Source organism: Ostrinia furnacalis, unplaced genomic scaffold (genome assembly GCF_004193835.3).
Source record: "Ostrinia furnacalis isolate ACB-3 unplaced genomic scaffold, ASM419383v2 OfSCF1006, whole genome shotgun sequence".
Lineage (NCBI taxonomy): Eukaryota > Metazoa > Arthropoda > Insecta > Lepidoptera > Crambidae > Ostrinia > Ostrinia furnacalis.
The window spans coordinates 181,420-199,700 of NW_021131245.1; the positions used below are offsets into that span (position 1 = coordinate 181,420).

Here is an 18,281-nt window from a genome sequence, read left to right on the forward strand (position 1 = left end):
AGAAACCTAGCAAGGTCTTTATTCCTTCATGTACTGCATGTTGAGTCATTTAAGAAAGCTTTGAGTGAACATCTTAGAATGCGGATTTCATGACTAACTGCTTCCGTTTATCTAAAGGGCTAAATAAATTGATATGAGCCTTGTTACAAAGCTCTTTGCTAATTCTAGAAACTATAATTATGGTTTAATAGGTATGGCGACATTGAGTGCCAACACGTATTTGTCTATCAGTTTAATGTAATGTAGAGTTGGAAACAAAGCTTTTGCGCATGAAAATTAAGGCTGGGTTGCACTATCTTACTTTAACTTTGACAAACGTCAAAAATCTGTCGTAATCCATACAAAAAGCACAGGTTATCGTTATAGTTACCGTTAAAGTTAGGTGGTGCAACTCGGCCTAAGTCTTTTCATTGTTGGATAGATACGAACATCAAAAATACATTTTTAATATACTAGTGCGATAGGATGTATAAAAACAAACAAAGTAACTACATAAATGCAGTGCATAGTTTCTCTAAACAATGTTGGTTAGCAAATTGGAGTAATAAATTAGGGCTATTGCTAAAAACGAGTACGTACTAACTTATGAGTTCCCGACCCCGTATTTCGCAATCCTAATTTTGTAATTGCGGATGCTTGAAACATCCAAGTGGCTGCATAGCCAATTGATTGAAAATTAATTATTCCGTTTGTAATAAAAACTGCTCTAGCCACCCGCCATATTCAGTAAAAATGCCTAAAGTAGACTCTACGTTCTAAAATTGTTTATGCTGAAATTCAAAATACGTGACCTAAATATCGTTGCCTGGACGGGACAGAACAGACGTTCATATAGAAAGCACCTAATAGACTAATAGACCATGTGATTGTGATTCTACATATTGTTATAATATTCATAGTCGGATTCAGTGTTAATGTGTAGGTATGTATTACCGAACATAAAAACAGCAAATTGATCGAATTGATACTGAATAAATTACTACGTTCTCTATTCTCTGATCTTTCGAATGTATTTCAGTAACATTCGTGACGTAAAATTTCGTGATCGCTTAAAAATTCAAAGCTTCCTACATTACAAAAGTTTACGAACACAACATTCAATCCATCAATCTAGATGACTAGTTGCATTGTTTAGAGGTCTGATAGGCCCTACAATGTTTTCAGAGGGTTCTATTTTCAAAGCACCTATTGAGAAGCCTACGTTTTTTTTCTAAAGCATTTCAACACGAAGCTCTCAGTATCTTACGATCTTAGGCTCAGTTGCACCACCTAATTTTGACCGTAACTTTAACGATAACCGGTGTTTTTTATATGGAGTTTCAAAAATTTTTGACGTTTGTCAAAGTTAAAGATGGTGCAACCCAGCCTTAGACGTGTACCAAATAACGACCCTATATGTATGTATAGGCCCTACTACACAGAACATGCTCACTCCGTGTTTCGCAACCGCCAGCGAGGAATTCGCGCTGGATCCCGTTAGAGTGCGAAAGCGACAGCGAATGTAACTACCGGGGCAGCTTGAACTTTGTTGCGTAGGGTTAAGACTGAAAATCTTATTAACAACCTCTAAATTGGTTCTAAATGGTCTCCAATCAGGCTAGATGTCGATACGAAATTGGCGTCAAAACTCGCAACGCTCAAAACCCTTCTTCTTTTGTTAACTGGACTGCATTTGTTTTATTTGAGAGTGGACTCTAAACGAACTTCAAAACTCTACCATTTCAAGCAAAGATTGAGGTTTGAATTTCAATATGTGGACCAGACAACCAATCACAGGACAGTATTTAGGTATGACTAAATTGAATTTTAAGCATGACGGCTACGTCTGATCTGAGTTTGTCCTCGATCTGTACTGATATCTTCTTAATNATCTTAAATTATCGTTCAATTGGACCCAAACCTGAGACATCGACAAGACAATTCAAGTAAGTTTATTCGATCAAATGACGTCCACTACAGGACAGAGTCAAGGTTTTCTCGAATTGCTAAGTGAAAATAGGTAATTAGAGCGCTTTGCTTAATCGTAATTAGTGTAATTACCCGTAAAACCTGTCAACTTGGGGATAATGGTCTCATTTATCCCCGAAGGCGTTTAATTGGATTGTCTTTATGTAAACTGTAACAATGTCGTCTCAATGACAACAGATGTAGCTCAGTTGCAAAACATTTTAGCCAACAATTTCTTTTGTATAACGTTTTCTTTGACGAAAGAGTTGAAAACTGGAGCCAATTTCATGTAAATCATTTTAATTGCAAATAAAATCATCTCAGTGGCTATTACATAAAGCTAATAATGGGTTTATTACTTCGAACATTCATCATGCGCGTTGATGCGACAATCGCTGTTTATGTGAGCATACATTCACGTATACAGGGTGTCAAAAAAGTACGAGACTAATTTAAGGATTATAGTGATTCAGAACCGATTCTAGAATACCTACGGAAAGAATCCGAATTAAAATAGATTATTGTTTTTATTTTTTTACCTATAAATTATTTTAAAGACGATCTAGTAGCTACTAAAGTAAAACAAATAATTGTCTGTAGATAAAAAAAATATCCATGAGCCCGTGCTCGCGACCGAGACGGCTAGATTGATAATTTTAATTCCACTGTTTTTGCTCCTGCCTCTAAGGGTTTTTTTTTTATCAGAATAGAGTTTTACTGATGTACGACCAGTATTTGTATGAGTATTCTGTGGTACGACTTGTGAGATAGCTGAAAGTGATGCGACTACCAACCAACGTATCGCTCGCATCTACCAAGTCCGCATCTGAAATTGGAAATCCGACCACAATTTCATTTCTTAGGTTTAGAGATTAATCTTGGCGATTTTCAGAGTAGTAAATTACCAATTTTCCCCAATATGCTACAAATCTGGCAACCCTACCAGACATCGGTAATACACCCGTTCATTAGGTAACTACTCTCACACCGTTACATGCAATTTGATTTCGCTTTTTCTATTAATTTAATACTTTCTCGAGAAGCTGCAGATGTTCAGAATTCCTAAGACAAACTCGCTTTTGCTCGCGTGAAATTACATTGCCGGTTCAATATTTAACTGTGACGTAGTCAAATAAATTTCACAATTGTATAGGCGCGGCTTTTGTGGAGAAATGATGGGAAACCGGCTGCGATGTTTGGTGGCAACTTTTTAAAGTTAGGTAAGATATCATACGAGGTAACAAGACTTTTACACCGGTGTAATACGACAAAACGACAGCTGAGATTCAAGAAAGGTTTCAAAAAGTTTGTCGAAATATCAAAATGTAACTAATCACAGATTTGTGAAGTTGAGTTTTGAGATTTATCTCATAATACGAACACAGAATAATAAACATGACGAATCTTTATAGATAGAACCCTTATTTTTTTGCCATTTGGCCACGGAACCCTAAAAATATGTTTCTAATCCTACTCGACATATTCTGACCAATGACCATACATACACACTAATAGAATACTCATTTGAATTGATTATACTGCATTCAGATATTGTAAAGACACAATAAGGATTCATAAATTATACACTCTATATTATTTTCTAAAGGAAGCTACTCGTACAATCATAATATTTCACTGACACTGCTTGTATAAAAATGTAAGTAGCCTACTTTATTGACTAACAAACAATTAAAAAAAAAAGTATCTTATTATTCATCATTATTATCATTTTCCACGTCCACTGCTGAACATATGCCAATGATTTCCACCATGGCCGGTTGGTGGTGGCCTGCATCCATATCTTGTTATTATTGAACATTAATTAATTGTTTGTGTCAAAAACAACAACGTTACCGCGAAGAACACCACTTTCGATTCCCTTAACCGATCGGTTTATATAACTCAATTATATCGCAACGACCTTTCGAACAACAATGGTGTTGCTTCAAGCAACTGACGATTGAGCAACAGAATACCCGCCGACACAGTTGGTTAAACCAACAGTACCAAATCTACGATACGCGAAAATATCCTATAACCCTCTACAACAATAATGCCAAAATAGATATTACATGTGACTGTTATAATAAATGTGTGTACTGTGTATTTTGAAATATAAAACTATGTGCCCGCGACTTCACCCGCGTTAAATTTAGTATCACAGATCAGCATAAATTATAGCCCATATTATTATTTTAATCTGGGTTACAAACAATAATACTGTAAAGTTTCAACAAAATCCGTTCAGTAGTTTTTGCGTGAAAGAGTAAGAAACATCCAGACATCCTGACATCCAGACATCCTGACGTCCAGACATCCAAACTTTCGCATTTATAATATTAGATTATATTAAAAAAAAACTATTTCATTAATATACTCGTTGTATTGTACTACAGCACAAGCTATGATGGGTTTGTGACTAGAAGCAATCCGACCACTTGGGTGTGTGTATTTTAACATTAGCGATGAGTTATGAATCATAACATGTGATCGTAAAGATTCTTCAGTTATTTAAGATTTTCATTTAGTATTCTGTCATGAAAACGTTTTCGTGACCCTGGGTTAACCAATCTTTAAACTAATTTTATGACCAGCAAAACGCGTTTGTAAAGACTTACCCTAAATTATAAAAAGCAATGTAATTTTTTCGCAATTTCACGCTTGTTTTGAAGTAGGTACCTATTTACTTGACACTTGAAACATGTACATTTCACGCAATAGGTAATGTGCTAAAGCGAAATGAACACATCCTTGACCTTGGTGTGATATTGTTATGTACGAGTATGTACCTACTGAATTATTATGTAAATACTGATTTGAGATTAAAATCATTACGACTCGCTCTAACATTCATTCATCGAACAATTGAACTATGTATTATCAATTTTTTTTATGAAAACTCTAAAACGCAGTCTTTTTATTGTGGTTTAAAATAAATTGTTTAATTCAATTAAAGTTAACTTACAAAACCACACAAAACGGAAGTAAACGGATGTAAGATTATTAAATCACTTTATAAAGCAAGTGCGGTTAAATTACCTGCTGCTGCACTTTAGTTATTATATGAACAATTATTGTTATTTGTTATGTAACAAAATAAGTGAAAAGCATTTCGATGTATAAGTATTCGAGGTAAGAGCTAATAAATTCACAATCGCATGTTTATTTTATTTTGTTTTATTGCCTTTATACAAGACTAGCTTTTGCCCGCGGCTACACCCGCGTGAAATTTAATTTGTCACAAATCGTCATAAATTATAGCCTATATGTTACTCTAGGTTATAAACAATAATACTGTAAAGTTTCATCAATATCCGTTCAGTAGTTTTTGCGTGAAAGAGTAAAAAACATCCAGACATCCAAACTTTCGCTTTTATAATATTAGTAGGAGTAGGATTGACTTTAACGTATAATAATGTGCAAACAACTTTGTAAATATTCAGATATTCTGACACCATTTGATATTTACTTTAAATCATGAAAAATATAGCCACTAGTTACAGGATNAACAGAATATAAATTTGTAATTATGTACTTATTTTGGATACTATCATGTAAGTTACTACTGCTACTATAACTTCTTTCATTGTTATAGTAAGTTAGGAGGACACGTCAATTTTTCAAATGCATTACATGGTCCACTAATTTTATACCGAATTGATAAAATACAACGTCTTACCGCTGATTTTCAGTGACTGATTAGAATCAGTAGAGACTCTACATTTTTGTTTGTAATGATTAGGTGAGATGATTTATGTGAGTTTCAGGTATTTGACATTGATCAAAATGTTAAATAAGAAATCATGTCAAGCTGCCTTAAAGTCAAGTAGATGCAGTATATTTAATAACCGATTACGCACTTTAAGACATCTCCACAATTACGTGCACCTGTGTAACTTTTGTAAAAGGATTGACCAGCGTTCACGGCGGAAAATAAATTCAAATTCAAATATTTCCCAAATATAGCTTGCTACCACCACTTCGGGACAACATATGGGCTGGTGCTGAGAAGAATTGGCGGAAGAAACTCAGTCACATTTGTCTTTATCATTTAATATCTTTTTTATTTGGGCTAACTGCACACACAGTTGCAATACCCAACGAGCTATATTCGCACACGAACCCGCTATTCGTTGTCAAGCCACCGAACTCTTAATTGATCGAAAAGTGTACCGCACGCCCGTTACCTTTGTAGAACACCGTAATTGAATAGGTACATGTCAATTTAACTGGAGTTAAATTATAGACGAGGTGGAATTGTACGTGTTGTGACTGAAGTTTTTACTGTGGAACAATGTAGTACCTACCTAAGTGTAGATCTTATTAACACTTTGAGAAAAAAAATCACAGTAAGGACGAAGGCACATCAAGCTAAACACAGTAGCATCTTATGTAATTGTGATAGATGCTTTTTTGGAACAAAAATGTTGTCCAAGTGTTGTTTGCGTTTTGCATTAGATATTTATTTATGTACATAATCCAAATTATATGATTTACAACGCCATCCTCCACCTGAATCAATAAGCAGTTAATTTTAACAACTTTGAACTGCGAGAAATACGTTTATTTATACAAATACTATTGGTTTCATTGCAAACATTTTAAAGGTCATTTGTTATGTAATAGACCAATTGTATTTTAATACCGCATCCTAAAAAACCTTATTGTTCTTCATAATTGGTCTCAAAGAGTTTATTTATTTGAGTGATCCATTCAAATTATGTATTCATATTGGAGGCAGCCAGTCGGCTAAAACGAGAACAAAGGGTTTGTTAATTTGTTAATAACCCTCATTGTTTTTCCGAGTGGAGAATGGGCTGGTGGATCAAACACTTTGATTAAGGTCTACTAGTACAACCAGGTAGGAAGTAGGTTCAATCGCCAACTAGAATCAAGTTAAATTAAGTAACTTCAGACGTTCAGGAGAATTGGGTCCCGCAATTAAGTGGAGACAAATGAAGAGTAAAAACTTCGAACAAATATTAAAAGAATTGTTATTAAGTAAGGCATATTATTGCTTAAAGGAGTATTATGACGACGAATTGTAACCATTGACTATTAGTGTAATACTATTTCTATTAATATTATTATTTTGAACTTATTATTAATTTTAACATGATTATTAGTATTGACATTAAATAATGAACTGGAATTTAAATGTTATGAATTGGATTATGAAATTGTTAAGCATGCATAATTTATTTTTAGTATTTCTTTTTAAATTTTAGTGATCATTTTATTAATAACCGAATATTGTAATACCCTGTTAGGGTTCATTTGAGGATGTATACGTATGTATTAGCTTAAGACCTTCTCACCAAATGAAGCAATAAAGTATTATGAATTAAGAAGTCCCGATGAAAAATTAGTATTTTTTTTTATACTAAAAAAGATTATTACTAACAAGCGGCCGCCCAGCGACTTCGTACGCGTGGATCCCGTTTTACCCCCTTCATCTATCTTACGCGGTTTAGTACCTATAGATTTGTTATTAGGTACACAAATTTCTAATACATAATCCCGTTAGCCCCTCGTACTAAGCTAGTTATGTTTGTATCACGAGTGAGCTCACCACAAGGCAATTTAAAGCAACGTCCACTGCTGAGCATAGGCCTCCCCAGTGACTTCCACAAAGGCCGATTGGTAGCGGCCTGTATCCAGCGCCTTCCTGCTATCTTTATGAGGTCGTCGGCCTTGCGGGTGGAAATTAGTTAAAGAAAATAAAATGACAAAGGTCAGGAACCTCTAAGTACACATCCAACACATTCCGTTAGCAAATCGAACCAGGTCAATTGTAGAAGGTCAGGAAAAACAATTTAACGTTTAATTTAAAGGAAATCAGTTGCAATTAGTGTTTAATTTTTATTTAAATAACCGCAAACGAATAATTGGTAACGGTAATGGTTCAACGATTTAAACACTTTGTAAATTAGTTTACTTACTTACTCAATTATGAATGATCGAATAGAATTCCGAGAAATCAACGCAATATCTTTATTTAAAAACCACCGATCAATACTGTATCTTTCGGCCTTCAAGGCCTATTCAGAGGTTTTAGAAGGGTGTTCCTAATCATTGTTTTTGCCTACATGTTTCAACGATATATCCAGCTGGCACATGTTATTAAATACCTGCTGACCTAGGAGTGTCAAGCCGTTAACCCACCGGCCTTATGAGGTTATTCAGTAAAGACGGAGAGCCTATAATAATGGTTAATTTGAATATAATAAAGGTTAAAAACCGGCTNTACCTGCTGACCTAGGAGTGTCAAGCCGTTAACCCACCGGCCTTATGAGGTTATTCAGTAAAGACTGAGAGCCTATAATAATGGTTAATTTGAATATAATAAAGGTTAAAAACCGGCTAAACACACGCATGTATTGACCAACCTTAACAGTGTTTTGGTGATAAGAAAATCTGGCAAAATGGTGAAGCGGTGAGCATCTAACAAAGGAGATGAATTGCAGTGCTTGACGCAGAATGCGCACTTCGCGAAATGCGCACTTTTAATACCTACTAATAAAGGCTGAAGAGACAGTTTGTTCCTGTATACCTATTAGGTATAAAATAGACTATTCTGATGAGCACTTCGCAAAATGCGCACTATTCTGAATAGTGCGCATTTTGCGAAGTGCTCATTTACGAAGAACACACTCTACGTCAAACCTGCATTGCAATACAATTTAAGACCCGTAATAAAACATAAAAAAACCTCAAAACTACATTCCAAACCTAAATACTACTGCTATGAAAAATACAGTTATTTTTAATATTACCAGAGCGCTGCAGCGTCAAAAACTTATACAAAGCAACAAATACCTAAGCAATGACAAATTTTCGCCGTCACGTTTGAAGCGCGCACACTTAAGTCACAACTTAAGTATAGTATAAGTGTGGTATAAGTAGTATAGCAAAGTGTATTGTGTTGTGCCACAAAAGATCGCGCCCTTGGCCTGCTCCATACCTCGTTGAGCAAATGTCTTCGATGCACTCAGTTAACTTTACTTTTTATATTATGAATCTTCTCATGTGAATACATTAATGTATCAGAATTATCACGATGCGTATGAAAATAGTTTTGAGACACATGTGACTAACATTATTGTAGTACTGCTATGTTATCAATTAAATGTAGGTTAATAACATTATTTAGCACATGAGGCACTCTTTATGTGATGGGGCATAGACAGGTAATTTTATTTATGTATTTAACATTTTAATAGTGCAGGTACTCGTCTTTGAAAAGCCAAATTAAATAAATAACATATTTAAAAAATTTACATATTTTCTCTGTAACTTAGTTAAGTAATTCTTTATTTTAGTAGTTACTTTGTGGCTTTGAAGGTGAACAATTTTTCAATCAAAACAAACCAAGTAGGTGTTTATAATCTAAGACAGGTAAGAATTAGATGATGTCAGCTTGTGTGACGTGATAACCAAGTTAATTGAATGTTTAAAAGCTTTTTTGTATACTTCAGACATAAATGCTGGCATGGAATGTTAATAGCGCTATTGTATTTGAGCCAAATCAGAAACTAAGGTACAAATAATAGAATTAAGGCTGAATATACAAATACGAGTATGGATCACATAACACGATCTGAATTTATTTATACTTTTTGTAAAAAGTTCTACATTATTGATAATGTTTCTTTCCTACATGCTGATAAAACATCTACCTACCAAAGAGTATAGACTTGTAGTTTTTTTTTTGTTTTGCAAAGGTCCTTTGTATACAGTCGCGTACAGGTACCAAATATGCGTATCTAAGGATTTTCGAGCTTACCTATAACAACTTCACCAATGGAAAAGGTCGCTCAAGAACGTTTGTAATTTTTAACTTATGCAGCCTTTGCCCTCAACTACCAAAGGTCAAATCAAATGATGATTACCAAATGTTTTATTACATTGAGATGCTCATTATCTACACTAATCTTGATATGAAAAAACATGCCTAGTGATGCACATGCAAACACTATAAAAGCCCGCATTATTATACGAAACTCAAAACTCTATCTTATACGCAAGAGTAGTTTCAAGTTTTACAGACTAGAATTATGCTAATACGGAGTAATTTCTAACTACGGACCGTAGATGCGCCTTTAGACAAGGTGACAATCGTGATGACAATTTTGTGTCGAAGAGATCACGAAATTGAATCTGTCACAAATAAAGCGTTATCTAAAGGCTCTCAGTCAGATTCGTTTACGATAACTCTTAGAAGCCTTATTCATGTCGCAATGTGAAGGTTAGTAGTTCTCATTACATGATCAACTCTCTCGCCAAAACCTGCCCTTAACTGCCTTAACTTTCATATTTTATTAAGCACTAGCTGACCCGGCGAACTTTGTTCCGCCTTAATGGCAATAAATAAGCAGACTTTTTTTTTAATTTCGAACGGGATAAAAAGTATCCTATGTCCTTCTCCTGGCTCTAAACTACCTCCCTGACAATTTTTAGCTAAATCGGTTCAGCCGTTCTTGAGTTATAAGCGAAGTAACTAACACGACTTTCTTTTATATATATAGATTTATACTGAGCATTGAAACGACCAGCCCCGCCTCCCATTGTTGGGCTGGAAGTCATTTTGAGGCGCAGTGACGCGACATGACATCTGGTGGGCAGAAAGGAACTAATCACGTGAAACAAACTAGCTTCGTGACGTGCTTGGACACGACACGCACGCATGCGTCGTGTAACGTGGGTAAACTTAATAAGATTTTCATGACAGTGCATCGGAGTCATGTGAGCAGGACTTTGTTGCTTTGCAGACATTCTAGAAGCCCTGAAGCTGAATAAAGGTTCCTTAAGATTGATAAATTGAATGTCAGGAATGTGTGAAATTATCACTAACTAGCGGCCACCTTTACCTCCTTAGGGGTGGAGTTCCGTTCTTAGTGAGCACCAACATTCTAAAAGGATCCCCATGCAAAATTTGAGACTCCTAGCACTTGTAGTTTCTGGGATTTCGTGATGAGTGAGTCAGTCAGTACGAGTAAATCAATGGGGATGTTGCCTGGGTCAAAAAGCAAGAGTTTTAATTAGTCCGTCAGTTAAATTATCAAAAAATACTCTACACGTATTTTTCACTTTTTCAAACTAATGAAAATTTAAAGAGATAAAGCGCCCCAAAGTTCATAAGAAGAGGCCCGTGACGTCAACGCTTGCTTAAAAATGCCGCACGTTGTGACGTCGTGCGCAACTTCAACGCACCATAACTATGTAATTATTTGTTAGATTGACAAATAAAAATATATGTGTCCAATATTTTTTGATATTAAACATTACGGACTAAAAAAATTTTTTTAGGCAACTAGCCTATTTGAGAACATTGTCTTGAGTTTAATGCCAAGTTATCTAACGTTATATGTGTACTGTTAACGTGATACCGTACAAGTTATTGGTCAATATACACGCATTCATTCTCTTAACCACTTAGCATGTTGCTATGAACTTTTGATGAAACCCATCGCAAAAGCATTGACCGTTGTCGGGCGCCCGCGTGGGATCCCACCTGACAAACATACATAAGACCTACTTCTAACTCTTATGACCTGCACATAGGGTGTACAATAGCTAGTGTCTAGTGATCGATAACTTTGTTAAGACGACAATAGGAGGGTCGCACGCGCATGAAACAGCGGGCAAAGTAAACTAGTGCAGTGTTACTGTGCCTTGGGTGGGACTTATTGACTGTCGCAAAAACATTAGTCTCAGAATGCGTCGCATAATCTGCTGAGAATGAATTAGAACAGAAGCGGATTATATTTGTCAGTGCGCTTACCATGAGTTTACGTTAGGTGTGCTCGCTAGCGACTGCATAAAAAAATGACATTAATTGTATGACATATTGTGCAGCGCCCCCTAGTGGCTACTTTCAAGAAACAAAATCTTCATAGAGATTTTTGACGTACTCGCTAGCGAGCACACCTAACGTAAACTCATGGTAGGTACACAGAAGTTTGGTGATTTTAGACAATAGTTTAAATTGTATTGGTAACTGTGGTCTTGATTTCATAACGTAAAATTACTTTTCCCAAGTAAGGGGTTTTTAAATGTCTGTAGATAGTTTTCATTTTACAAATCTGAGTTGAGTTGCACCATCTTATAATAGTCTTTAACTTTAATAAACGTCAGAAATCTGACAAAATCCATACAAAAAACACCGGTTACTGTTATTTTAACCACCTCTGTGGTCTAGTTGTAAGACCACCTTCTTCAGACGCAGAGGTCCTGGGTTCGATTCCCAGTGGGGGCAGATTTTTCTGTTCGGTTTGGTTGGTGGTAGGACTTGTTCTAAGTCCGCCTGACTAGCTACCACCATCTTACACAAGTCTATCGCCATAACAACAATGTTAACAGCATTGTTGTGTTCCGGTAGTTAGAGGTAAGATAGCCAGTTCCTCCGTGGTTGAGGATTCCGGGTGAAGCTCGCTTCCACCTTCGGCCTGATCATCACTTACCATCAGGTGAGATACAGGTCAAGAGCTTCCTCGTTGTGGATAAAAAAAATAGTTGCAGTTAAAATGAGGTGGTGCAACTCAGCCTTAGTAACTAAAAATATTTCATTTTTCAAAATGAGGGTTTAATTTATTGAACCCTTGCATGTTGCATTGAAATCATACACCACGCTATTACTTTAGGTATTTCAAGAAATCAATATTACCTCTCCACAAATTCTGGTCTTTGTGGAAATCCTTGGGCCTTTGTCCAACTTCTTTCTACTACTAATATTACTTTGCAAATCAAATATCGTGTTTATCTTCGTATAAACATAAGCCAGGGTGTTGAAATGCGTTATTAATGCAACGTCCATTCCCACAACACCACTCGGATTACTCGGCGCAAAAACTGTCGACGTGTGAAATACGATCGAGTCGCATGTGTGTCACTCATTATTTAGTACATACTTTATTACAGTGACAGGAGTAGCAGAGAGTTTGGAAGATATATCACGCTTCAGAGGCACGTCAAGCTATGTTGATTTACTGGTAGTCACTTATAATCATGATTAAATAAATAAATAAATAAATTATTATGTATTATTGTGTATACCTGTATTTGAGGTCATATACGTATCATGTGTTAAACCATGTTAAAATGTATGAACTGTATTGTGTATGTGACTTTGTTGGTGTACCTAATAAATAAATAAATAAATTAGGGCCAGTTACGAAATAACACTGAAATCGCGAATTACACTCAAGCATAGATCTTCCTTACTCGACTTTGAGTATTAGACCAATCAAAGGGTTAATAACTTACTACAATGACTAATAAAATAACTAAATCCGAGACTCCTTGCAGATTTAAGTGGAGTTGCACCATCTTACTTTAACTTTGACAAAGTTTACTTTAACTCCATACAAAAAGCACCGGTTATTGTTAATGTTACGGTTAAAATAAGGTGGTGCATCTCAGCCTTATTGTTTATTTCTAGAATTTTTACCTAAACAAGACTTAAACACCCTGTATGAAGTTCCCAAAGGAAACAAGAGTCTTTCTTTTGTTTTTCCATAATCTACTATCAAATTCGATTGCTCCTCAATACTGAGCATTACCATTTCAATTCAAAATCACGCAATTGACTACTGATACTCGTGCTTTAACGAACCTTAACGACAACTATTTAATATTAATGACAACATAATAGGCAATAATGTTACTATTATAGATATTACAGACTTGTATATTATAAAAGAAATGTGCGCTTAATTAAATATAATGTTTAACGGAAAACTATTAAATATTTATTAAACATTATATTAACATTACGGAAATATAAATTTTCACAACATATAACGAATAAAACATCCAGATACATAATAAATATACATAAATGAAAATTGTACAATAATTCCTTCAATAGTCACTGAAATAAGCTTCAAAAGTCAAAGCTCTTTTTGATATAATTTTCGTCCACTCAAAAGAGTTCAACGCGTCAGAGGATCAACGAAATAGGCTACTAAAGTATTTTTTTTTATAGATGAATGATAGGATGGTTTCATATTATAATGACCCATAATTATGTAGTTTATTTATGTACCTATTTATTTTGTAATTTATTAATGCTGTACAGATTAATGTGAAGTTAGTAAAAATCTCTAATTTTAAGGTAGGTCTAAGTATAAGTTTAGAGATTGGCAAGTCATCGTTCCATCTTCTGAATAAATATCAAATGTAATGATTTCACGTTTCCACAACACAAAACGCACAAGGGATCGGAATGCAGTCGGGTTTCCTCGCGTTAATTCCATCTCATTGATTTATTATAACGATCAAGCAACACTGTTATTAAAGATTTTTTGCTCACTTACGTAAGCCATTGGATGAGCTCATGCATAATTATTTATAAAATGTTTTTCTTACTAAACACACGGCACTATCTTGCATGCATGTATGTAATTATTATCGTACTAGCTGATACCCTGGCTTCGCACGGCTGTAATTTATTTTGAGTATCATTTTTGTATCTAAACATTCCTAAAGAAATTGAGCGTCAAATTAACTATAAAGATTAGTTCAATGTCCTGCGCCAGATTATACACGAAGAAGTCATTTTAAAACTAATTGATTATTTAATCAGATATGTAAATGTTCTTGTTAATAATATTTACTTCACGATTTCTAATGTTTATGACTAGATCTTACTTCCTTTTTAGTATTGTGATAGATGAACACCAAACACGTAGTATTTCATAATTTATTCAACAATTTAGTGACTAAGTATAAGTTTGNGGTACTAGGGTATACACTAATCTAGTTTGTGAGTGTGATAATAGGGAATTGGGTTCTCTGGATCGCGGTCGTTCAACATAATCGAAGTTTTAGTTTTCAGTCTAGGTGAATCAGTCAACTCGTTGCGCGCTTAAGAGGCGCTGTAAAGCGCCTCTCGAGAGCGCTCTATAGTTGAACGATTCACTTAGANACTAGTGCATTGTTACTGTGCCTTGGGTGGGACTTATTGGCTGTCGCAAAAACATTAGTCTCAGAATGCGTCGCATAATCTGCTGAGAATGAATTAGAACAGAAGCGGATTATATTTGTCAGAAGTTTGGTGATTTTAGACAATAGTTTAAATTGTATTGGTAACTGTGGTCTTGATTTCATAACGTAAAATTACTTTTCCCAAGTAAGGGGTTTTTAAATGTCTGTAGATAGTTTTCATTTTACAAATCTGAGTTGAGTTGCACCATCTTATCTTTAACTTTAACAAACTTCAAAAATCTGACAAAATCCGTACAAAAAACACCGGTTACTGTTATTTTAATCGCCTCTGTGGTCTAGTGGTAAGACCACCTGCTTCAGACGCAGAGGTCCTGGGTTCGATTCCCAGTGGGGGCAGATTTTTCTGTTCGGTTTGGTTGGTGGAAGGACTTGTTCTCAGTCCGCCTGGATAGCTACCACCATCTTACATAAGTCTGTCGCCATAACAACAATGTTAACAGCATTGTTGTGTTCCGGCAGTTAGAGGCAAGATAGCCAGTTCCTCCGTGGTTGAGGATTCCGGGTGAAGCTCGCTTCCACCTTCGGCCTGATCATCACTTACCATCAGGTGAGATACAGGTCAAGAGCTTCCTCGTTGTGGATAAAAAAAATAGTTGCAGTTAAAATGAGGTGGTGCAACTCAGCCTTAGTAACTAAAAATATTTCATTTTTCCTAAATGAGACAATATTTTTATTGGACCCTGGCATGTAACAATGAAATCATACACCACGCTATTACTTTAGGTATTTCAAGAAATCAATATTACCTCTCCACAGATTCTGGTCTTTGTGGAAATTCTTGGGCCTTTGTCCAGCAGTGGACGTCTTTCGGCTGAAACGAACGAACGAATATAACCTCTACAACTAATATTACTTTGCAAATCAAATATCGTGTTTATCTTCGTATAAACATAAGCCAGGGTGTTGAAATGCGTTATTAATGCAACGTCCATTCCCACAACACCACTCGGATTACTCGGCGCAAAAACTGTCGACGTGTGAAATACGACCGAGTCGCATGTGTGTCACTCATTATCTAGTACTTTATTACAGAGAGGAGTAGCAGAGAGTTTGGAAGATATATCACGCTTCAGAGGCACGTCAAGCTTACGTTGATTTACTGGTAGTCACTTATAATCATGATTAAATAAATAAATAAATAAATTATTAGGTATTATTGTGTATACCTGTAATTGAGGTCATATACGTATCATGTGTTAAACCATGTTAAAATGTATGAACTGTATTATGTATGTGACTTTGTTGGTGTACCTAATAAATAAATAAATAAATAAATAAATAAATAAATAAATAAATAAATAAATAAATAAATAAATAAATAAATAAATAAATAAATAAATAAATAAATAAATAAATAAATTAGGGCCAGTTACGAAATAACACTGAAATCGCGAATTACACTCAAGCACAGATCTTCCTTACTCGACTTTGAGTATTAGACCAATCAAAGGGTTAATAACTTACTACAATGATTAATAACTAAATCCGAGACTTCTTGCAGATTCAGGCTGAGTTGCACCATCTTACTTTAACTTTGACAAAGTTTACTTTAACTCCATACAAAAAGCACCGGTTATTGTTAATGTTACGGTTAAAATAAGGTGGTGCATCTCAGCCTTATTGTTTATTTCTAGAATTTTTACCTAAACAAGACTTAAACACCCTGTATGAAGTTCCCAAAGGAAACAAGAGTCTTTCTTTTGTTTTTCCATAATCTACTATCAAATTCGATTGCTCCTCAATACTTAGCATTATCATTTCAATTCAAAATCACGCAATTGACTACTGATACTTGTGCTTTAACGAACATTAACGACAACTATTTAATATTAATGATAACATAATAGGCAATAATGTTACTATTATAGATATTACAGACTTGTATATTATAAAATAAATGTGCGCTTAATTAAATATAATGTTTTACGGAAAACTATTAAATATTTATTAAACATTATATTAACATTACGGAAATATAAATTTTCACAACATATAACGAATAAAACATCCAGATACATAATAAATATACATAAATGAAAATTGTACAATAATTCCTTCAATAGTCACTGAAATAAGCTTCAAAAGTCAAAGCTCTTTTTGATATAATTTTCGTCCACTCAAAAGAGTTCAACGCGTCAGAGGATCAACGAAATAGGCTACTAAAGTATTTTTTTTTATAGATGAATGATACGATGGTTTCATATTAAAATGACCCATAATTATGTAGTTTATTCATGTACCTATTTATTTTGTAATTTATTAATGCTGTACAGATTAATGTGAAGTTAATAAAAATCTCTAATTTTAAGGTAGGTCTAGGTATAAGTTTAGATTGGCAAGTCATCGTTCCATCTTCTGAAGGCTTTTATAAATAATAAATGCAACTTCAAATCAAATGTAATGATTTCACTTTTCCACAACATAAAACGGACAAGGGATCGGAATGCAGTCGGGTTTCCTCGCGTTAATTCCATCTCATTGATTTATTATAACGATCAAGCAACACTGTTATTAAAGATTTTTTGCTCACTTACGTAAGCCGTTGGATGAGCTCATGCATAATTATTTATAAAATGTTTTTCTTACTAAACACACGGCACTATCTTGCATGCATGTATGTAATTATTATCGTACTAGCTGATACCCCGGCTTCGCACGGCTGTAGGTAATTTATTTTGTGTATCATTTTTGTATCTAAACATTCCTAAAGAAATTGAGCGTCAAATTAACTATAAAGATTAGTTCAATGTCCTGCGCCAGATTATATACAAAGAAGTCATTTTAAAACTAATTGATTATTTAATCAGATATGTAAATGTTCTTGTTAATAATATTTACTTCACGATGTCTAATGTTTATGACTAGATCTTACTTCCTTTTTAGTATTGTGATAGATGAACAGCAAACACGTAGTATTTCATAATTAATTCAACAATTTAGTGACTATAAGTTTGNCAAAGTCGATGATCCTTAACAAAGTTCTAAGGTTTTTTGACTTAACCTCTATTTATGTAATCGTTATAAATATAAATAGGTAGAGTCAGCCTCTACCAAGGGGCGATACGGCAACGATTAATAGCAAACCTATAAAAGTAGTCTCGGGTAGCTCAACATTTCTAACTGGTCCCAGACTGGTTCCTACAGATGTAACCGCAAGCCATCGCAGCCTCCGCCACCAATACCAGAATAACAGCATTCATAGATTACAACTTGCTGTGCCCTCTTTGCTAACGCAACGACAGATTTGCCCTGTTACATAGGTGTTTTATAAGCTTTAAATTACTGTATTTTTATTGAAAAACAGCCTGACAAAGGTGACTGAGTTT

General features: G+C 34.8%; 1 protein-coding gene and 1 non-coding gene across 2 annotated transcripts in view; one reads left to right on the top strand and one right to left on the bottom strand.

Moving 5' to 3' along the window:
* Nucleotides 1-18,281, bottom strand: part of LOC114350902 (uncharacterized) — a 33,435-nt gene that overhangs the window by 12,708 nt on the left and 2,446 nt on the right. The gene's annotated exons all lie outside the window — the stretch shown is intronic.
* Nucleotides 15,220-15,291, top strand: TRNAL-CAG (transfer RNA leucine (anticodon CAG)). Its single transcript has one exon. It is a non-coding gene; the product is annotated as a tRNA-Leu (tRNA).